The sequence below is a fragment of the Heliangelus exortis genome, chromosome 10 (assembly GCF_036169615.1).
Source record: "Heliangelus exortis chromosome 10, bHelExo1.hap1, whole genome shotgun sequence".
Classification (NCBI taxonomy): Eukaryota; Metazoa; Chordata; class Aves; order Apodiformes; family Trochilidae; genus Heliangelus; species Heliangelus exortis.
In genome coordinates, this window is record NC_092431.1 from 3,080,543 (window position 1) to 3,103,158 (window position 22,616).

A 22,616-nucleotide genomic window follows, 5' to 3' on the forward strand; every position below is an offset into this window, starting at 1 on the left:
CCAGCTCTCTGACCATTTCTTGTGGCCTCCTCTGGACCCACTGCAACAGCTCCAGGTCTTTCCTGTGCTGAGCATCCCAGAGGGACAGAGTTCTCCAGGTTGGGTCTCACCAAGGTGGAGCAGAGGGACAGCACGATGGCTCTGACTGATGGCAGAAGTCTGCATCCTCCCAGTGTGTGCTGAAATGTGAAGCAAAGACATAATAAAAAGAATCTGATCCATGCTGGTTTGCTGTTCCCAGCACAGAGCAGTGGAACACCAGACACACCTACATGCACCTTGTCCTCCAGCCAAATGTCCTTTACCAGAGTCAGAGCCCTCACATAAAGGGCTTTTCTCATCAGCTTTATAGAAATAACCAATTTCCCAGGAGCTCTGTCCTCTTTACTTCCTATTACTCCAAGCTCTCCCAAACCATATGAATTTATAACTTGCTAACAGGGTAAAAACATTGAAGCATTAAAAGAATAGCACAAAATAAATGTATCCTATTTGCATGTCAACTGCAAGAGACTTGTTAATGTCAGCATGTTGAGAAGGAAGGAAAGAGATAAAAACCCCAAACAAACTGGACTTTCTCTTCACATTTCATGATATGAATTATTTTTCACAGGACTAACATCTCATACAGTTACATGCATCCTTTTTCTCTTCCATTCCCAGATGCTCAACATTTCTGAGACAGCTCCACTGTCTGGGGGAGAAAAGAACAAGAGAAAAGTCTGTGTGTGTCCCAAGCCTTCAAGCACAATGCCTCTCAACATGTGCTGAGAAAATGTGGGTAAGGCTGGTTCCTCAGCTCATCAATCTTAAATCAGCTTTTTTTGACCTGCTTTTTCAGAATATTGCACCCTTTGCCTGTCTACCCCCCCCTTTCAATATGCTCTCTGGTTATCTTGTTCCTTGCTTCAGGACATTCCCTTTTCCTTCTTTCTTAGTAACCTCAGAGCCCCAGAAGTAAGCTGCCATTAATCAAATGACTTCTAATTTCTTGGCAGAACTAAAGCACATGCTGCTGCCATGTTCCTGGATCAAATCTTGGTCCAGTTGTTCTTGGATAACGTTTTGAGAAACTGTGGCACAAACCAACACAGGTGTCAGTCACTGTTAGGAGATACAATTGATCCATCATTAATCAAAAACCCCCTTTTAACACCAATGATTAACTCCTAAGACACATCTGAGTTAATTTCAAGGAGATGTATCTATGAATTTTAATTAAAGAATTACCTTTAACAGTAACTTACCAACTTTATCACCCCACATTATGTTTGGGAGTCCCTTCTCCAACCCATAGTTCCTATGTTCTAATGTCAAAAAAATCTAAAACCTGAAAAAACCCAGTCCTTTCTATACATTTGAATGTGAGGACTCAACTCCCAGTGTGGTAAATACTGTACCCTATAAAACCTTGGCATTAACTTTATCTTGTTATAAATGCACTGACACAGAAAGACACTTTTTTGGTAGGGTTTTTTGTATGCATTTGTGTTTTACTTGCACTGTTGTTTAACACTTCCAGTGGTTCACCAGCACCACCATTAAATGACTTCCTTATGGAAGATTTCATCCATGAAGTCTGTACATAATTTTTTTTTATCTTTATGTCTGTACCTTTGAGTTCACCTGTTTCTTATTTAGAGGAGTAGATGCAATTCCCTGTATCCACTTAGATTTCACTCAGCATTGTGCTCCTGGAACAGAAACCAGAACTGTTAAAATATTCTTGCAGTGCATCCCATTGCATCCCATTGACTTCCATTTCAGAGACCACTAGAAACAGCTGAGCCAATGTTCAGTGTCATTTATTTTTCAGTCACTTGTTATACAGAGCAGTAAACAAAGTCAATTAAGCTAACAATACTGTATCTAATGACATTACTCATTTATAAGACTACAGCTATGTTCTCCTGGGTTTACAATTATGCAGATGGAAGTTAGAGCATTTAAATTTAGCCTTCATCTTGACTTTGACGAATACTGAGAATTAGGGCATTGAAAAGATGCCTGGAAAATTTTCCCAAGGGGAAAAATTTCTGGTTTGACAAAAGTGGCTTTATCTTGACATATTTATAATACAAACCAAAGCTAAAATAGATATATTTGTAGGAACTGTCATAGCAACCTGTTTTGGTCTCTTTTGCCAAAGTTCTGTGCAGAAATTAACCAGGTTTTACAAAGTATTTTATGTAGTTTGCATTGTGAAATCATAAAATGGAATGGACTCTGGCAGAGATATTCCCAAAATAGGATAGTTGTAGTTTTTTTCACCCTAACACATGCAAGTTCTACAATCATTATAGTTTTCTAGATGTTCCCTCAATGTTTCTGAGCAAGTTCATTAATTTCATGAAAAAGTATTCTCTGTTTTCTCTCTTTCTTTTTCTTAAGGGATGGCTTATTTGGCTGTCATTCAAATATGAAGAATGCTTTGAAAATCTGGATGTTGCTGCAGGTTTGTTCCCCTTTGAGGTCTGCTTTATGTAAGGCCTTATGTAACTCCTGACCTGATCGATCAAGAGGTGCAACCATTTTCAGAAGTAATAAGCTGCCTAATTCCATTTGAATGTGCATGGCATTTTTTATACCAAAATCAAGATTTTTATCTGTGGCATGCTCATTTTTCACACAGCATTCTTCTCACAGTTCCCTCACATTTAACAATTCCCTGTGATTTTCAGTATGTCATTTTCTTTCTGTTTGGAACTGTGTCTATCTCAAAACTCAGAAGTGGCTGAGCCTGCTGCTAGGTAACTGTTTGCCTTCATAAGCCCACCTGATTATTCACCCTGGCTGTGACAAACAGACAAACAGAATCAGGAATTCCTTATATCATTTTTAATTTCCATCAAAAGTGCAGACAGGGCAAATGGGTGTGAAATGCTCCAGGCTTATTGCTCAAGATTTATTAATTTGCTCATAATCAATCTCACTGAATTTTATGTTGCTGTATTTAACTGTAGATGATAAAAGATTTCTTAGTTGGAGTACATGATTTTCAGCAGAAAAAAGAAAATTTCTCATCTTTCTACAGAAGTTAATTAACAAGAAAGAGTCTGTTACAGTCAGGTCAAAAGATCCATTACCATGCAAGAAAATTTCAGCTTGCAACAAACTGGTCACCACCAATAGCAGTTTGTGTTGCTGGCTTTCCTTTATTTATTTTTTTCCATGAATTTTCTCCTCCTTCTTCCTTTCAGCTGACGCTCCTTTAGAAAAATGAACTTTGTGTCATTCTCAGGATTCATCAAGGCCTGAAGGAAAAGACCAGAATCATCCATAATCTTTTAATTTGTGACGCAGACTGCTAATGACCTCATTAACTTTCTTCAGGCCATGTTTTAGTTAAAGTCTCTTGTGCATTTTTACAAATGTTAATGGAAGGATTCGTCGTCTTGGGCTTCTGTCAATAGAAAAAAAAAAAAGAAATTAGCAATTTTACATCCTTCCAGATGTAGGGAATAATTTCTGTAAACATTATTGTATGTAAACAAAATCTTTATTCTATCTCACCACTGCTTTGTGCTCACAGTGTAGAAAATGTCTTTAAGTGATTACATTTCTTCTGATAAAAAAATGTTTAGCAAGTAACATCTCACAAATAGCTATTCTAAAACAATTAAGAACAGAGACTCCTCAATATAGTGCAAACCAGGTATTACAAACAAAAAGAAAGCTTAATAAAGTTTCTTTTTCTTGTAGACCAAAAGTTCTGCAGCTAATTACCTCTAGATTACCAAGCTGCAAAGTCAGATATGGATATTCTTTGTCACTTTTTGGCTACTAGAAGTCTCATAAAGACAACTGGAGTCTATATGAGTCCTGAGAAAGGACCAAAATTTAGCCCAGTACTCTTAATTGACATTGCAGAGAAGTAGTATGATCCAGTGGAAGAATCTAGCAATTGTCATGTGGATGAGCAAGTAGCAGGCAGCTTTCCATTCCACCTCACATGTACAGCAGGCACACCAGGACGTTATAATCCAAAAAGCAGAAGGTTGAGGACAGTAATTTCCATGAAGTGAAGCAAATCTATTGGCTGTTTTCTTCAGCAAAGGAATACTTAATGAACTGCATTGGGAGCCATGGCAGCACAGAAAAACCTTTCTGTTCCTTAGAGTGAAAAATCTGAAGATAGTAATTCTTACTCTGTGACAGTTATTAGGATCCGGATATTAATCCTTCTCCCTAAGCTTTTCTTTGGCTAGGAAAAGAAAGGAATTCCAGGGACAGAGCAGTTCCAGAAAACACCTTCAACTAGTTCTGCAAAGGCATGAGCCAGAAACACACAGGGTAGTTTTAAATCTGTGAACCTTCTGCCTACCTCCCCTGCCACCTCCTGTCCCCTCTTCCGCACTCCTTGGGCCAGCTCCTTCCTTTGGTGTCTCACAGTCAGAGCCATGTGCTCTGTGTACTTATGAACTCCACTGCCTTAGAGGCTGCAAAATAATTTTTGACTCAGAAGTTTCATTAACTGAGATCCCTAGCAAGAAAACCCCCTCTATGTTCTGGCATTACTAAGGATTCACAGTCATGGACAGATTTCCTGTTGTTTTCCTGCAGTGTGCAAACATAAGAAAACAGAGCTTGTTTTCCAAAAAGCTAACAACATCAGCAGCACAAGACATGAAGTGTTTACAAACAACAGATGGGAAACAGCTAGAAAGTGGTGCTGAACACAAAAAAGCAGTGCTCTCTGCTCAAGAGCTGCTTACCTGATCAAGGTTTTGTAGGAGAGAAGAGCTTTAATGAAAGATACAAAAAATATGTATTTTTCTGACATTGAGAGAACTTTTAGGTGCAAAGAAAATGAGGTGGCTTTAAAGAAGTCAAGTCAGTTATTCAAAGAGGTTTGAAGACCTGAGAAAAGAAGTTACATTTTCCTGAGTTCTTTTTCCCTTCTTTTTCCCCACTTGCTACCCTTGTCCAGATAGAACAGATGATTAATTTTATACACAGGAGATTTCCCTGCAGTTGAATATTTAAAAGTTTATAGCACATTCTCTGAATACATGCAAGATTTCTAAACCCTTTTTTCTCCATCCCCCCTTCAGAATATGGAGGTACAATAAATCTACTGCTTGTTGCCCTTCTTGCAGTTAAAGGATGAGAGATGATCTCTGCAAACAAACCCCTCTGCCCAGCTAATAGGTGGCATCAAAATTCAAAATAAAAATCTGACAAAATTTAAAGCCTAGTCTGGTTGCCTTGAGAAGTAATCATTTAAAAGAAACAGTCATTAATCTAGGTCATTTATCCAGTCAACAGTAGTCCTACAACAGCAAAGAGCAGATGTCTTTTTTGTGTTTCTTTTGGATTTTTAAGTCAGCTTTCTGTAAGAAATGGAAGTAGCTGCCCCATCCTCTCCAGGGCAAAAAGAGTGGCTACACATACCCTGTGTTTTTTTTTTTCAAAACAAAGGGCATCTGCTGCTTGCCTTCCAGTTACTTCAGAGATACAGCTCAGGTTAAATCCCTGGATATTCTGCCTGGCAGATTCTTTTGAGCCAGAGAAAACAGTGAAACGGGGTGGCAGAGGGCATGGCAGGCAGGAGACTCTTCGTGTCAGAACCCTCGCTGCAAATGACTCTTTATACAGCATCCAATTTAAATGCCCTGGAGGGTCTGGTGGCTTCACTGCTGCTTACTGTGCTGCTCATGCTAATACCTGGCACACAAGTGTCTCACTGCAGAGGAGAAGCAAGAAATATTTGCAAATGTGCCAGTAATGACAAACTTAAACCAAATGATAGGTCTCTAAAATATTTACCCACAAGTTACCCAAATGTGCTGGGGGACAGTGAATGACTTCAGTCAATTCCTAGATATTTATGTGGACTCAGAGAATTAAGTCCAAAAAATAATGCAATATCTTTCAGAGCTGCTGACAATCTCCCCTCAGCACAGGCAGGCAACTATTTATTTTAAAGAAACAACCTATTATTAGGTGGTTTGTCTTTAAAGACAGCTGAGCCTAGAAGAAGCTTAAAGCATTTTAAATTCCACCTGCAGCTTTCAAAGTCTGCTCAAGCTGGCTGTGAGCTACAGATCCTCCTCAGTATCTCTCACTTAGCTATTACCTAGCTGATTCTTCCCATTAGAACCCCACTAGTTTTGAAACTAGGGAACTGAAATTCTCTTTCTCAATAAAACAAAAAAGTTGTCCAGGTAGGAACTGGGGTTCAGGATCAGATGGTGAAGTCCAGCTAGATGCAGAGATACTGAGATAACAACAGAAAAAATAAGAACTCAAAAAAGTTTATGCTCTTTATGCAAAAAAATCAAGATCTTTTCTAGCAATGATCTGTGTAGAGGGAAGGTCTACAAGAGAAAAGCTAAGAAAAAGGTACAGAGGGGTTTTTTTGTGTGGATGGACACACAATGCTGACTCTGCTCTGGGGTAAGGGGGATTATTTCTGCTGCAGCATTTTCCCAAGAGCTAGATGTAAAGATAACAACACTGATACTTTAAGAAGTGGACTAACCTACTTTAAGACTGGAAAAATGTCAAATATTAGGTCTTAGAAAAGAAGTTCACATTGTACAGTACTTGGATACTAGGAAAATGAAACAGAGAAAAAGAGCTCAATGACATGACAGATAATAAAAAAACCTTATAAAACTAGATGCCCAATAGTTAAGACAGATGTGGGGGCAAAACAAAGACAAATTGATTGATATATTTTAAAAAAGTAAAACCCAACCAGCCAATCAATTCCAGAATTTGCATGAAGACATAATATTGTGACTATATTTAGAAATATGCTTGGATTCATTTAAGATGGCATAAATTCCTTTTGTTTGCTGCAGAATATAAAAATTCTAGATTATTATACCCAGTGTCCCAAAATAACTTTGTCAGAGCCCACGTGTACCATGTAATTTTATGTCTTTGCTGGACATCATGTCACAGCTATTGCAATAACAGGTAACAGAATATGGCTTGTTTGCTACAGATTTAAAGGGGATGCAGAAGAAAGTTATTTCTAGTATATCATGTCAAGGAACCTGCAAGATTCTTGTCCCTGGAATTCCTTTCTTTTTCCTAGTCAAAAAAAAGAAAGAAAAAAATACAATAGATTATTCAGGAATTCAAGTTCAGATCTCTTTGGGCATCAGTAAACTACAGATCTGCTAAAAACCAGGACTGCTATGTTCTGAAATTTGCTCTAAGATACCCTTGGAACCCCAAATGCTAATTTACAGCTCTTTATCAGAGCAACTTAAAACCCTTTGACTTCCTTCCCTTTTTATCCCAGGGCTCAGACACCTTCGATGTGAGGAAAGTGGCAGGGCACAAACTGAGGGTCCATCAGGAAGGTGGTGGGCTGAGCCTGTGAGATGCTGCTTCAAGGCATCCCAGGACCTTTTGCCCAGGCACATTTATGTGTCTCTGAGTGTGTATTCTCCTTGGAATTCTTCCTATCTCCTTTTTTACTTCTATCAGCTGCTGCCAGCACAAAGCTAAAGTGAATGCAGCTTGTATCTGGCATCACTTCTTTGAGTAACATGGCAGAAGTCAACATGGAAATCTTAAAGTAAAGGTGAAGATTACATGGCCAGCAGGCTCACTGAGAAATGAAGCACACCCTCTTCAGATTTTTCTGTAGTTCTTATCACTCTTCCACATGCATGCTTAATGTTTGGGTTCTGTGTTGTGACAGACAGTTCCACAGTTGGCAGAGAACTAAGAAAACCAACAATATGTATTTACAAAAAGCACCCATGTCTGTTTCACTTAAGCAGAACTGTCTTGTTGTCCATCTTGCTAGTCAAAGTGCCCAATATTTCCCATGATTTGGTGATGTCCCTTTCCTGTATGCAGCTGAGTGTTGGCAGTGGGAGATCCCATGGGATTTACAAGCCTTTGCTAGGAGCTGTCAGTTGGCCTCTCTTGGCTGGTAAGAGCTACATTCATTTATAGAGCAGCTTATCTCAGCTTTTAGTAAACAGTGCTCAAAAATTCAGTTTTCTTCCTTTTCCCTGGTGATTAAAAAAATATGGGTAGTTTAAAAAATTGGTTAATAACTTTGATTACTTAAGGAAAGAAAGAAATGTCTGACAAGTAGACAGAGCCCTCTTTCAAGACCATAAAAAGAAGAAGTTCATACAGCTCTTCTAGATTTTTGGATTTCTTTATCGCATTCTGGCAGACCTTAGCAAGAGCCCAGCAATCCATGTCTTCTGTTTTAGAGAAAAGTAATCTGGGCTAGGTAAATAATCTGATTGGTTTCTTAAACTGACACACTTTAAACAGAAACATGAGCAGAGACTTGAATGAGTGCTTTGGTTTGAATTTACAAGGGATGTGTTTGCAGCTTAGCTACTGGTGAAGGGAAGAAGTGATATGATTTTTCAGAATGCTTATTTACTATTTGTGGTTCTTACATGCACACTACAGCTCATGCTCATTTTGGTTAAATGCCTGGAGAAAGATTTAGCTGACATTCAATTAGTGATGTAATGCACTGTGAGAAAGGAGAAATTGACTATGTTTATTTGGGAGCCTTGCTTGTTTACATTGATATTCACAACCAACCAGCCAGTCCCCCACCTAGAAGAACTGGCAATCCAAAAGAATAGAGCACAGAAAAGAATGCAAGAAACAGAAGATAAGGGTTTCCTACCATTCAAGAGGATGGGAAAGGCACTATCAGCACCTAGAACAGTGATTTGATGCAACCTGAAAACCTATCAGACACACATCAAATGCCTTCTTTGCCTTACAGCAGTAACTTACAGATCATTTTTAATGGAAGATCAGCCCAGGATGATCTCAGTTTACACATGCAAAATAGGTCATGTTTCAGTCCTAAATGATAGGTGAGGTTAAAATAATTCAAAGTATTTCTGCATACTACTGAGAGTGACCATTTACATGGCAATACATGTATGTGCCATGATAAATCTGACCACACTTAAATTCATATTTAAATGAGTTCTTGCCTAAGATATTTTTCCCCCTGCTTCAAATTCTCCCCTGGACTCTTGTGCCTTGATAATGGGACTGAATTCCAATCCATCTTCCTTCCTCACTTATTCACTGCAAAATTGAATACAGATCCTGACTATATTTTTCTCAGACTGGGGAACAGAGAAAATAGAAAAGACCAAGACTGACAACTACTGCCTCTACTTGAGCCCTAATATATACCTGTACTACTAACATAGTCTGAGGCTGGGAAATTGTTTTGTCAAAGTCCCTCCAAGCCTGAAACAGGCAAGAAAAGGTAGAAGTGTGGCCGGACTCATCCCCCTCCCTTCCCTGTTGCCTGTGAGTTTATGTAGAAGCTGGGGAACCAGATGGATGCTGCAAGAAGTGCAGAGGATGCGTGGAACAACAGCACCAACTCCCCGGGGATCCTCTGCCACTGGGCTTTACCGGAACCTCTGGCTCAGGGGCTTTGGAGCAAGCTGGTGACAGCGTGTTCCATCCCAAAAAAACCTCAACAACCCAGAAGAAGAAGGTGCTGCATCAAAAAAAAAAAAAAGAAGCTTGGCAAGATGAGCGGTACCAGTGGAGTACCAAGGAAAAAACCAAACAGGCACAAAGCTTTGCAGAGAGGGAAAACCCTGAGACACTGGTGCAGAGAATGTAGGGCTGTAAAACGCCCAAGGAACAAGAAAGCCGTAAGCAAAGTTCTTCCAGTTTAAGAGGAGAAACACGGTTGTTGGAATGGGTCTCGGTGGTACCGGCAGCACCTTCCCCCTGCGCGGCATCCGAAGCAGCGCAAGAGATCGCCAGGCGAATAAATCCACATCAGCTCCTTCCCAGCCCTTTGTTCGCTGGCCCCTCCTGTCCCAGCTTCCAGCCCTGTCCCTGGGGATGCCTTGAGAAACCATCACGGCCAGGGACAGCCCTTCTGCAGCTGCTCCCCGGCCTCCTCTGCCTCACCGCCCGTACATCACGGCCACCGCAGCCGCTCCTCGCCCCGGGACGAGCCACCCCCTCCCGCTGCCCCTTTCCAGGCCGCACTCCCAGCCCCGTTTATCCCCTCCGGGCCCCATCATCTCCCGCACAGCCGGGGGAGCCCTCACCTCAGCTCCCCACCTGCCGCAGCTCCACACCCCGAGCCTCCCCTTCCACCACCCGCATCTCCTTCCCTGCCGAACCCTCGGGTGCCTCCCGCGGGCCTCGCTCCCTTCCCCTCAAGCCCCGGATCCTTTCCCCTCACACCCCCGGCCCCAATTCCGCCTCCTCCACCGCGCCGCCCCCTCTCTCCTCTCTCTTTCTCTCCCTCCCTCCCTCCCTCCATCTCTCCGGCCGCTTGGTAACGCCGTTTCCATACTCACAGCAACTGCGCACTGAGGCGGTCCCACTGCCGGCCTGGGGACCCGCTTAGCCGGGACCGGCAACAGCAGCGAGGGCCTCCCCCTCCCCGTCAGCCCCTCGGCAGGCAGCTCCCCGAGCCCGGCGGCGGAGGCGCAGGCGCGTTGCCTCCTCCTCCTTCTCCTCCTCCTCCTCCTCCTCCTCCTCCTCCTCCCCTAGTGGCTGCCGTGGGGAGGCCGGCGGCCGCGGCGGCAGCTCCCGGGTCCCCTCAGAGCCCAGAGAGAGCGGCTGGGGCCGGCAGCGGGAGGCGGGCGGCGAGGGAGGGAGGCGGGGGCCGGGCGCTGTCTGAGGGAGCCGCGCCGCGCACCCAGCCCGGCAGTAACCCCGCGCTGCTGGGGAGGAGGAGGAGGAGGCGGCGGCGGCGAAAGATTCTCCCACCCCCACCCACCGAGCTGAGGTGAGGCCAGGGCAAAGCATCCTCCTTTCTTCCCCTCATCCCTTCCTCCTTTCCATCCCCCTCCCCCCTTCCCGAGCTCCTTCCTTTCATCCTTCTTTCCTTATCTCGCCTTCCCTTCATCCTTCCCTGCGCTTCCTGGTCCTCCTTTCCTTTCTTCTCTCCTTGGCCACCTTTCTCCACTCCTCCCCATCCCCCAGACTCCTTCTCCCACATTTCACACCCACCAGAAATAATAATAATTATCCCCCCCACCGCCTTTTTTTCTTTCTTTCTTTTCCCTCTTCCTTTTTAAAATACAATTTAGATTCTCGCCGGTGAAAAGAGGGAGAGAGAGAAATAGACAGAGTCGGTCACAGACAGAGATAATCCCCTCTCCTTTAAAGAATGGATTTGAATTAGTGGTCATTTTATGGTGTGTGTATTATGGGAAGAGGGGGATTATATTTAGGGGGGAAAAAAAGGGTCAGAGGCGTGTTGTTTCACTTACCCGTCTATTTATATAGCATCACTTCGAGGTGAAACGTAGCTCCGTGTCAAGTCTTTTTTTTTTTTATTTTAATTATTATTATTATTTAATTATTCCCCTTTCTTCAGGCATCAGAGGTTTCTGCTTCCCTTTTATCCATCCACTCTGCGTCTCTGTAATTTACAGTCGCTGCTGCTGCTCTGATTGTCTCAGCCGGGAGCCGGCGGGGAAGGGGCTCGGGGAGCGGTGCCTTGAGGAGGGGGCGAGGGCAGAAAGCAGCTTCCTCCATCCCTTCCCTTTAGGCCTCTTCCAGGGGCTGAACCCTTGCAAACTTCACACCCCATCCGAAATCCAGCCCGAAAGGTGCCTGCTCCCCTCAAAATCCTCAAAAGGATTTTTTTTTTTTTCCCCCACCGTGGCAAAGAGTGAAAGTTTAAGACGCGGCTTTGCCTTTCCGCCTGGGGATGGCGAAAAGCTGAAAGGTGCTGGAAGGCGAGGGTTAAAGTGTCTCTGGTGCTTCTGGAGTGGAAGAAGTTTTGCTGAGCCGTGGTGGTGGTGGGGAGCAGCCTTGCTGCTGCCAGACTTCCCTGCTTGGGAGTTGGCATCGTGGGTGCGTGTGCTCAGGGGGAGCTTCCACACGCCAAGGTGCTGGGAAAGTAACTTCTCCAGGTTTATGGTGGGGTGTAGAGTGAGGAGTAGGTACCATGCACCTGCTTTCCACAGACTGGCGAGTGAATGCACTCCCTTGTGTCTTGCTGGTTGTGTGTGATGCCTGGTTTCTTCTCCAGGTGATGATGCCTCAGTCAGTTGAAATGAGCACTTGGTGGCTGTATGGCTCTCCCCACCAGTTGTGTAGTGGCAGAAGATATATTTGATTTTTAGCTTGCTCCGGACAATTGCAGCCTCTTTAAGTATCCGTTTAAGTTTGTTCATACTTTATCAGGATAGATATGTTTCCAAACCCCCTGTTATTTTAGAAACCTATAGATCCCACTGCTGGCGATGCTCTGGCAGAACTCTTCAGAACAGGTTCTGCACTGTCTTGGCATGTATTCCCTAAAAAATGTTGCTTCTGTTAACTTGTCATGATTGCAGTGAAAGCTGTTGGGTTTTGCAGTGTAAGGTAGGTAAGTAGCATGAACAGGGGCAGCCTTAAACGATGCAAACAACAGATCTTGCTGTCTTTTGTGGCTATTACAATGCTGGTGGTTTTTCTTTTTAACCTAGACTGTCTCTGATTGATATTCTGTATTGTATCAGGCTTTTTGTACTCCAGATCAAGCAGCATTCTTTCTAGAGGGGAAAAAGTACTGACTTGAAGGATGAACTTTTGCACCCCATTGTGTAAATTGTTGTTTATAGAAATACCACCTCAGCTGTGTCTAAGATAGCTGTAATTCCATTAGTGGGATCTGTTGATGACAAAAGCCTCAACAGGAAGGCTCCTGTGTCACTTGAGCCCTTACATAGAAATGTAACCCTAATTTATGCAGATTTCTGAAAGCTCGTTTTTTAATATTAATGTGGAGCATGTGTGGTACTACTGAAATGCCTTTGAACCACTGAAAACCAGAGTATTTGTAGACTTGAGACTTTAAATCTGAAGGAAGCACTTAGATGTTCTGCCCTGACCCATTGTCTATTAAAGTCAGTTGGATTTTATCCAGTTACTTTTGAGTGCAGTAACTTACACTGGGCTACAACATATTTCCCAGAAAAAAAAATCAGAATTTTGATCTGAACAGAGGAAGAGGATCTGCTGTTTATTAAGTTATTTGGCTTCAGCTTCCAGTCACTGGTTGCTAATGTGCCTTTCTCCACTGTGCTAAAGAACTCAAAGTATTTTCTTACCATGGAGGTATTTAGCTGCTGTAACCTCACCGTCCCTCTCTTTCCTATTTGAAAAACCCCAGTGGACTGAAATACTTTAAATTTGTCACTGTGTGCATTTTCCCTGCAACTCAGTTCCTGTGGCTTTTTTTCTAAGTCCACTTTCTTCAGTATTTTTATGAAAATGTCAGCTGGATACAGCTTGCCAGTGTCTCAGGAGTATGTTGTGAGTTTAAATATTACCTCTCTAGTGTTACTGTTCTGGTTTTACATCTCATTTACACATTAACCCTTCATCTGCAGCACTGCAGTTTGATCTCTGTGGCAAAGCCTTTGCAGGACTGTTTCTTTCCACAAATTCATCATTCTGTAGACTAGCCTGTATTTGTATTTTTATAACTTCGTGCATGGCTTTTTTAAAAGAATGTTTTGGGTTTGTCATGCTTTGACTATACCAAACACTCCTGAACGCTTTTTAGAGCTGATTTATCTCAGTTATGTAGCATTCTATTGATCTATAAATGGTGCAGATTTTGTCATGATTGATTTTATAGACTTGCAAATAATTAAAAAAGTGTTTTGTGATAGTGGCCCTGCCCTAGGGGAACTCCATGTTAATCTGCATGAAGCTGTGATGTGTGCTTCTCAAAAGCTGTTGGCTTTGCTGGGTTTTTTTGAGATGTCACTTAACCAGTTCTTGACCTGTTTAATTACTACTATTTTATTGTCAGGCTTTCATAGAATACCACACCAGAAGTTTATACATACTTACAGATAGTATTATCTGTTGGAAGTACCAATTATATCAAATAATAAAACCAGAGTCATTTAAGACCATCTCTTAGTGTAGATGTAGTGTAGTCCCTCTCTAGTAGCACACCTGTGTGAGGCCTGAGATTTCTTTTGTTCTTACAAATTCACCTCCTTTTTTTTTTTTTTTTTTTTTCTGTTGCCAAGAAATGTCTACATCCTCACCTACCATATTTTTTACACTTAGTGATTCAAAACCTGTGTAGTTTGAGATCCCTTAGTACTTTTTTTTTTTTCCCCTTGTTATGTATGGCTTTTTACTTCTAATAGCAGTATTTACTGAAATCTGTTTTGTTGCCAAATTGTAGTAGTTATGACAATGCCTTCTAGGTATTACATGCTGTCTGAACATGCAAGTATGGGATATTTTTTTTCTGTGTACAATGACAAAACCATTCAATTTATTACATTTTAGAGCAGAGTAGGCTTTTGCTTTTATATAAAGCTTGTTATAAGGTTTGGCTAAAGACAGCCACGACCTGTATTTTCTCCATACTTTTTCTTACAGGCAGTAGAAAGCAGAGGACATACTGTGGTTTTAGATACAGTGCCAAATGATACTGGAATTAGGGAGGGCAAAGTATACAGAAATAAATAATACAATATGTAGTTGGAAATAGGAAGGACAGACAAGTTTAAGTGAATAGTAATAATATATATTTGGGTCATAACTATGCTGGAGTTTTTGTGGCCTCAGGTCTGTAGAAATTGTTCCCCTAAAGCTACTTTGAGGTAGTAAGGTGCAAGGAGATCTAAAAAGAACAGAATTAGAGGCGAAGATGAAAGTGACAAACCCCCCTCCTTGTGTTTATATGTTAATTAAGAGCTGCTTCTTGACCAAAATAAACTTGTTTATTTCATATAAACATAACATTTCTTAAGACAAACTATCTTGGGGAATTAGCTAAACAATCAAGTTATCAGGTGTCCTGTGGGAACTTTCCCAAGGCAGCAGGGAGCCAGGTGGCTGAGCCTGCAGTTCCTCTCTGGAGCTCCATTCCTGGTGGGTGATGTCCTCCAGCTGGAACCTGGCTGGGATCAAACTCCTTCCAAGCCTCCTATGCCTTGAGCATTGTTGGAATCTAAAGAGGCAAAAGTGTTTAAAACTGCTCTAAGAAATAAGTGGAAGAGCAAGGAGCAGAAATCAGATTTTGTTTAATAAGTGTTTGATAACTAAGTTCTTCTATTCCAACCTTTTTAATGTCTTCTGGGAATTCATAATACATAGAAATATATTTCAAAGAGTGATAACACTACTGTGGTGAACCTTCAGTTGGGCACTCTGGATGCAAATGGATTTTATCTCAGCTTTCTGGATAAAAGCATTTTATCTCAGTTTTCTAAAGGCTTTCCTCAAGATCCCTTTGTGAGCCACTGAGAGTCCTGAGATCTTTGGTTCCAGCCAATGGTTCTGTACAAGGCATTCTTGAAAGTTTTCAAACAGTAAGATTTGAAGCCATATTTACATAGCAAGGCATCAGCTCGCTAGGAAATGAACTTGTTGTGTCACTTCCCAATACAGTTGGTTAAAATCAGCATTTTCATGTTATGTTCATCCTGGTCTTTGGGAAGAGTGTTATATTTTGGGTTGTAACAAGGTAGTGAAGATTAGAATTCCCAGCAAAAATTACTATTTCCCCTAGTAGGAGTATCACCACCCCCAGCAATCCCCAGTACACACAGTTTGTTTCAGATTTCACACCTGTCATCAGACAAAGCATTTTGACTTTATGAGGTGCAGGAGAAAAGCTTTTCAATACTTTTTCATTGGATGTGTTGACAAAGCACACCTTTCTTTGAAGTACTTCTACTCTGCTGAATCAGCATTTCCAGCACCAAGGTTTTGTTGTTTTTTTTTTTTTTCTTTCCCCCTTGGAATATTTTTTGGCTTGCTGCACTTTTCAGTCACATCACCCCATGCATTAGTATTCTAGTATTGAGAACAGGAGAGAAACATTTTCAGTATTGCTGCAGTCTGCCAGGCTTCTCAAGTAATGAGAATTATTCAGTTAAGTGAAGCTGAATCCTGTAACAGAAAGAACATCTCACAGGGTTTTTATTTGAGAGGTATGAAAAATAGATTCTGCAGCTATAAAAAAAAGTATCTCTATTTACAGTATTTTCAAGCTATTTTTATAGATATTTGTATTGTTGCTATCACTGGCATTATAATAATTATTGTGACTTTTCTCTCTCCTGTGTATTTGTCCTTTTCTTTGGAGCTATGTATTTTAAAAACAAGTAAACATTATTATGCTTAAAGCAGACAAGAATATTAGAAGAAAATATGAATATAAGTGGAGCTTGAATTCTGAATACACTTTTATGAGCAGAGAGTGGATGTGGTTTTGGTCAGGCTTGGCTCCTGGCTGCCCAGGTGACTTCTGCAAGTGGGGTGTAAGCTTTTAAGTTACTTAAGGCTTCTTGTAAATGGATGAATCAGTTTGTCCTCTTCTACAACTCATCAACTTTTATTTTTAATGCTTATTATTTACTAACAAAAGCCACCCCTCTATATTCCTTTGCATATCTGTCTTTATGGAAATTCTTCAGTAAAGCCCATTCAGCACAGAAGCAAAATTTCTCAGTTCTTTAAGTTTCACTTACAAGAAATGTATCCATTGGCAATATTTTATTCTATTATAAGTGCAAAAATTGTCCATCCCATGCAGAACAGAGAAAACCACTTCTATCAGTTCTCTAAATCTTTTTGAATAAAAGAAACTCCAGAAGACCTATTCCTAAAAATTTTACTTTTTTGTTAGAGAGTAGAAATAACTGCTACAAAATATTAGTAAGGAGTATTTTTATTTCTATTTCCATACCATGATGTTAGTAGCAATAGTTGCATCCTTTCCAAAGGGACCATGTTAACAAACCTGAGTAAAACCTCTTCAAAAGTGGCATAGAAATATTTGCAGTTTTCACTTGCTTAAATAATCTGAGGCAGACATATTTAGTTGATGAGTTGTTGTTTGTTTGTTTGGGGTTTTTTTTTGTTCCTTTGCTGCCTTTGGAAAAACATCTTGGACTAATAAGATGTCTTCTTGAAAGGTGTTCTGTAACTTCTGAGTCAGTTTAGAGACTTCTGTAAATAAACAGAGGTATTGACTGACTGAATGAATATAAATAAAGAGAATAGGTGTAATGCTCTCTGTCATGAAATACTCTTGATCAGTTCTTGAAGATCTCTCTTTCTGATATAAAATATGATCAGCTCTGATAAATGAATTGATTAACATGGTGAATTTTTCATGTGAGTTCCTACCTGAACTGTTCCATATTCCCCACTGGATGCAATATTGCTTCTGTAAGCAAGGTGGGGCTACTGCATGGAGGTTTTGTTTATGGCCAGTGTTGTGTATTACAACTTTGGATTGTTTTTTTACATAAAAGAACCATAATACATATTTCCTCTCAAGATGATAGAACTCGTGATTAAACTCCTGGAACCAAAAGTTGCAGTTACTTTAACATATGCCGGTATATATTGTGAGAAACTTTGAATATAGAACCAATTACTTTTATTTTTTTCCCTGCATCTGCATAAAAATCATACAATAAAAATCTTTTAAGTTTTTTAAAGGACTGATTTACAACTTTTGATTTTTTTACTGTGCCAGAATATTTAAGTAAAGTAAGTGCCTGATTTTGATAGACAAGTTACCAAAAAGCTTTGTTAACAGTTATCTGATGTTTACAAATGTTGGCAGTTGAGATAAAAATAAATAGTTCAGCCTTTCAAGTAAAGGTATATTATACAGAAAAACTAGAATTGAAAGTTAGAAAAATCCAGAGTAAGTGGGAGAATAGTTCTTCCATTTGTAAACAGCAGGAAAGCAGGTTAATTTAATTCTTGAATTTAAAATCCACAGGTAGTTCTTTAAAATGAAGCTCAAGAATTGCAAAGAAACAGCTCCATTACTGGCTAGAAAGAAAAAACTGACATTTCTAACCAAATTGGGGCTTTTTGTAATTTCTTTTTTTTTATTGGAGCCAAAGTGAGAGAGATTCCTGTATTTTTATTGCAGCGTATGAACTCATTTCTAGTCCTTACACAGATCTTCTTGAGTGCTTACTATAATCAAGTCAGAAATGCAAATTCAGAATTACAGCTGCTTAGTCTAATTTTAAACATATCTATTATCTCTGCAATCTACATTTCCAGGGCTTAGATGCTCCACAGAAATACTTCTAAGAAAAATCAGTTGTCAGGAAGTCCATGAATGAAGGAGGATGAGGCTGTGTGTAGGGGTGGAATAGGAATAAATAGATTCAAAGAAATATTCTTATCATTAAAACAATTTCAAAAAGAAGTAAAAAAAAAAGAGAAAACCTGTTGCTATCTTACAATTTAATTTTATTTGCATGTCTTAGGGAGAGTTGAGTGCATGGCTGAGGCAGCCAACGTGCTGAGTCCCTGCATGCTTTATTCTCCTCTTGCACTCTATAAAGTTTTTAAGTGATTTACATCTTCCAACAAAATTTTTTCTTTCATGCTGAGATTGCATTCTGGCCTGAGCCCAGGGAATATTGGGTCAGTGCAGGTCAGATTAATGGGACTGTGCTGGTGTTTCCAGGTGCTAAAGAGCAGTCAGGACACAGGTTCTGAGCAGGATTTTCTTCTCTTCATGCTCTGTGTGAAAGCAAGCATCAAACCTTATATAAATTTTATCATTCCCCTGGGTGCTTTCCTCATCTTCTAAATAACTTAAGGGCATTTGTGGAGCATTTTCTGCAGGCTTACAAATACTTTTTGGCTTGCCTTGTTCTAATTTTGTGTTTACTACCAATAGCATTTTTTGTTTAAGAACCAGAAGATACACGGGGAATCTATGTTTGATACTTGCTTTCAATTTGCACGGTAGGTAATTGCACTTTAAGGAAATTATGATTGTATATTTTAAATAAAGTGTAATGATAATATGATCACAGTAATTATACCCTTGCCTCTTGTGGAACATTCCAGCCAAAGGTATTGCTTGGTCCCAGGTGATCTCAAATCCTGCAGCATAACCTGATTTGCATGGCACAGTAATATGGAAACATACATTTACTGTAAACATAGCCAAAAAAACCTTCAGAATGGATGTCTTGAAGGAGCTGAGAAAGTTGAGTGACTGTAATACCCATGGTGACTTTTTTTTTAAAGTAGAAGGCTACAAACCTTCATATGAAGCCTGAAGCTGAGTATCTCTTTCAGCAAGCTACAAATTGGGTGACAGCAAAAGAAGATTCAGAGATGTGTGGACAAATTCAGCACATGAAAAGCAGAGTGGTTTGGATGCAGAAATAGCAGGCTTGCAAACAAAATTAGGTTGAGAGCTCTAATGATGACACAGATGCTTTTTTTAAGGCTTTACACTCTGTGTTCTCCTTGTTTGCTACTGATCTTACAACTGGCTTGGCTTGACGGGTGCTGCACTTGCACCCTTTAGGTCAGTGCTTTGTCTTTGGACTGACAAACTCCCTCCCAAACTTGATTTCATCCTAAGGGTGGAGTCAGTAATTTTATTTTAATTGTTTTATGGCTTTAGGGTTCATGAGAGTGATTCTGAGATGCTTTGACAACATGAGTGTCTTCAGGTCTCCTGTCAGCTTAATGAGTTGGGGGTTTTTTTGCTGGGTGGTTGACAGTCAGCCAAAAGAAATAAAAAAAAAAAAATAAATTACATAGCCCAAGAACAGCTTCTTGGCTAGTTTTCCATAAAAAGATCAGCCGGGAGGAAGGGTAAACACTAGCAACAACTATTTATTTTTGGAGGGTTTTTTTAAATCAGTTTTCTGTAATGATGTAAAAGTTATGATCTCTTATTTTTGTTGTCTCTGCACCATGAAAGTGTTGGAGCTGCTGTGAGCTCCATTCTGCTGCTGTGATATCCAGAAGAAAGATTTCTTGTAGGACTTGTGATGGCTAAAGCCATTCCTGATCAACCCTTGGGAGACAATCCACAAGAATTAAGTATTTCTTGGAGCAGGGTGGGCAGATTATTTGTTCAAGCAGGTTTTTTTTTTCTTATAACATTTCAACATCTACAAAAAACCCCCAAAGTGTCCTGTAGTTCAGCTCTTCTTTGCATCTGATTTCTCATCTGCTTCAAGTGTACAATACCCTGCCCAAACATTTATTTTAATGAACTTTTGATTAACTTCAGTCCAAAGCAAAACGTGTTTGTCTGTATAGTTGGAAATAATTTCATGAAAATAATGTGTTGATAGAGTTTTTTAAAGTTAAAAGCACTTGAATGTGTAAAAAGTGAGTTTTGCAGAATACTGTGGAAAATAGGCAGCCTTATTTTTTATTATAATAACTTAAGTGTTCTTCAGGTGCTTTCTGGGTATCTTAGGTCTTTAATGTAAGGAACAGTTCCACTGCTGGATTGTTTTTTGGTAAGTTATGTTCTTAAGCTAAAAGAAAAAAAATAGTTTATAAGAGCTGTGTTTGTGTGAAAGCTGTTAGCAAATGCTTATCATTAGAGTGATCTAGAATAATTGTGATTTATTTCAGTACAACTGAAGGTGAGATGGATTTTTGCAGCAACTTGCTAGATTCCAGTATTTGCTGCCCTGCTGCTATTTTTGTTACTATTTTTTGTGCTGAAGGCTTGTGATTGCATTAACAGTTATTTTAAAACCTGAAAAACCTGGCAGAGGGCTAAGTAGAAAATAATTCTGTTTTCCATGTAGATAAGCAGAGAAATACATGAATAAAAATCAGGCTGGCCTCTCCTCCATGCTTCAGAGCTTTCCCGTTGTGCCTTTGGGAACCTTGGGGAAATGAGCCACGTTATCTTCAATTTTGTAAATAATTAAAGTTCTCTGTGTAATTATTTTTAATAAAATGTATATTTCTAGATTAATTTGTGGATAATAATAGTTGAAGTTCTTAAGAGACTTTTCTCTCTCTCTCTCTCTCTCTTTTTTTTTTTTCTTGTTTTTGTCTATTTCTGGCATGGTAGAGGAGGCTCTTTCCTTCTGTGGGAAGCCATGCATTGAATGAGGGAGCTAAACAATTTTGACAGGCTTTGAACTGGTGTTAGATTGTGGTAACCCTTGAAACCCAAACATGTGTCTTCTATGTTAACTCCACCTCTGGTTTCCAGAAGTCATTTTTAAAAGAGCTTCTTTGCCACTCAGAGCATCAGAACTGGATCCTGTTTGTCCTTTGAATGAAGCGACAGGGATTAAATTACAAATGCTTTTGTGATCCTTATTTTCCCTGCCTCAAGAATGGGCTGGTGACCTTGTGATGACACTGTAGAGAATGTGTGCTTTGCTAATTGCATTTGAGCTCTGCCCCTGAAGTTTAAACCAGATGCATTTGTTCTGAAACACCAGTTCTTTTTTTTTTTGGGGGGGGGAGGGCTCTCACTGTCACATCTGGCCCTTCACTGCCTTAACTGCCATGGGGTGGTATTTCCTCTCCTTGTGTTGATGTGGTTGGCTCAGTGTAGGACAAGAAGCCCATACTGCATTTATTCTTAAGTGAAGAGAAAAAAATGACTTTCTCTGGAATGATGACAATGAGCTGTTTATTACCACAAGCTGTGCATTTTATTTTCCTTTAGTTAGAAAGCAGCGATTTGTCTGAATTTTTTGGAGTGCTTTTTAAGTGAATAATGATATAAGAGCCTTCTTACTTGAGGCTTGTAAATGTAGTTATTTATATGAGGAAAAAGCATTCAAGCATTTATGCAGGGGAGAAAGCTGGCTCTGGATGGGTGTAATTTCTCTTCCCCATCTTCTCTAAGCAAATTTGTTTTCTCTGTGCAGTGAGAGCTCAAAATGCTGCCAACTTTGGTTTAGACACTCAGGATCTCCTTCTACCATTTCCCTTGATAAAAGTGATCTGGTTCCAACCTCACCTGTTCCTCAAGGCAAACTTTGTTCCCTCCTGGCTTCAGAGGAGAGCTACAGCTTTTTCCTTTTCATTTTTAGCAGACCTGGTTACATTTTAAAGGCAGAACTGGGATTTTCTCTGGTCCGGTGATATTAGCATGCTGCTTAATTTCTGTGGGGGTTTTACCCAAAACCACCTGGGAGATGGATGAGAAGAAGAGCTGCACATTTGCCTCCCACTCTTTTGATTTCTCTTTTGATTCCTAAGGTAGCACAGTCCATGCCTGGAGCCTGGGCTAAGCCTCCTGAGTGAACCGTGCTGCATATCCTCTGTTTAGCCACCAGATGATTTCAAAATTAGTAATTCTGCCATTGGGAATTTGCAGTCATTGGTCAAATAAGTGTCCAAGCAGCTCTCCTAAAGCACTGTCAATTATTGACAGGAAACATAAAGAGAAGATGTAGAGGGTTTTCTATCAGTAAAGATGTCTCTAGGTAGGAGCCAAGAGTGACCTAATTTTTTTTTAGATACACCAGCAGGATCTGTCTGTAAACAGTTTCTAAGCAACAGCTGCCTGTCCTCTGAAAAGAATGTCACTTTTTCCCCATGACTCCTGGATTTTTTAGCCCTTCTGCCCAAAGCAGTGCCCTAGATTACAGGGAGGTTGGAGGAGTCAGTGATGATGGTTCTCCTGTTTTCCTGGTGGCAACCATGGGGAGCTCATTGGGATATATTTGAAATTAAATCATTGTTTTCTTTATTGTTGGTTTTCCAACAGCTTTGCTGTCATAGTCCAGCACTGTGAATTATTTTTGTGCAGTTCCATGAACATTCTGTAATGGTCAAAGAACCCATATTTCTACTTCCATTTAAGTCTAAGAGGTAAAAAAACCCCAGAAAAAGCCAAGCAATACATATGTGTGTGTGTGTGTATATATATATTT

General features: G+C 40.3%; 1 protein-coding gene and 1 long non-coding RNA gene across 3 annotated transcripts in view; one reads left to right on the forward strand and one right to left on the reverse strand.

Annotated features, from left to right (window-relative positions):
* Positions 1-1,789: 1,789 nt before the first annotated feature.
* LOC139800338 (uncharacterized) lies at positions 1,790-10,585 on the reverse strand. The gene is made up of 2 exons (XR_011727708.1): positions 10,293-10,585; positions 1,790-3,403 (listed from the first exon to the last, which is right to left on the reverse strand). It is a non-coding gene; the product is annotated as an uncharacterized lncRNA (long non-coding RNA).
* Positions 10,586-10,589: 4 nt separating this feature from the next.
* CTNNA2 (catenin alpha 2) overlaps positions 10,590-22,616 on the forward strand; it is a 418,069-nt gene continuing 406,042 nt past the window's right edge. The window contains exon 1 of one of the 2 annotated variants that reach the window (XM_071753185.1): positions 10,590-10,726. The gene's annotated coding sequence lies outside the window, so the exon portion shown is untranslated. The remainder of the gene's footprint in view (positions 10,727-22,616) is intronic. The other variant, XM_071753183.1, reaches the window with a different exon arrangement.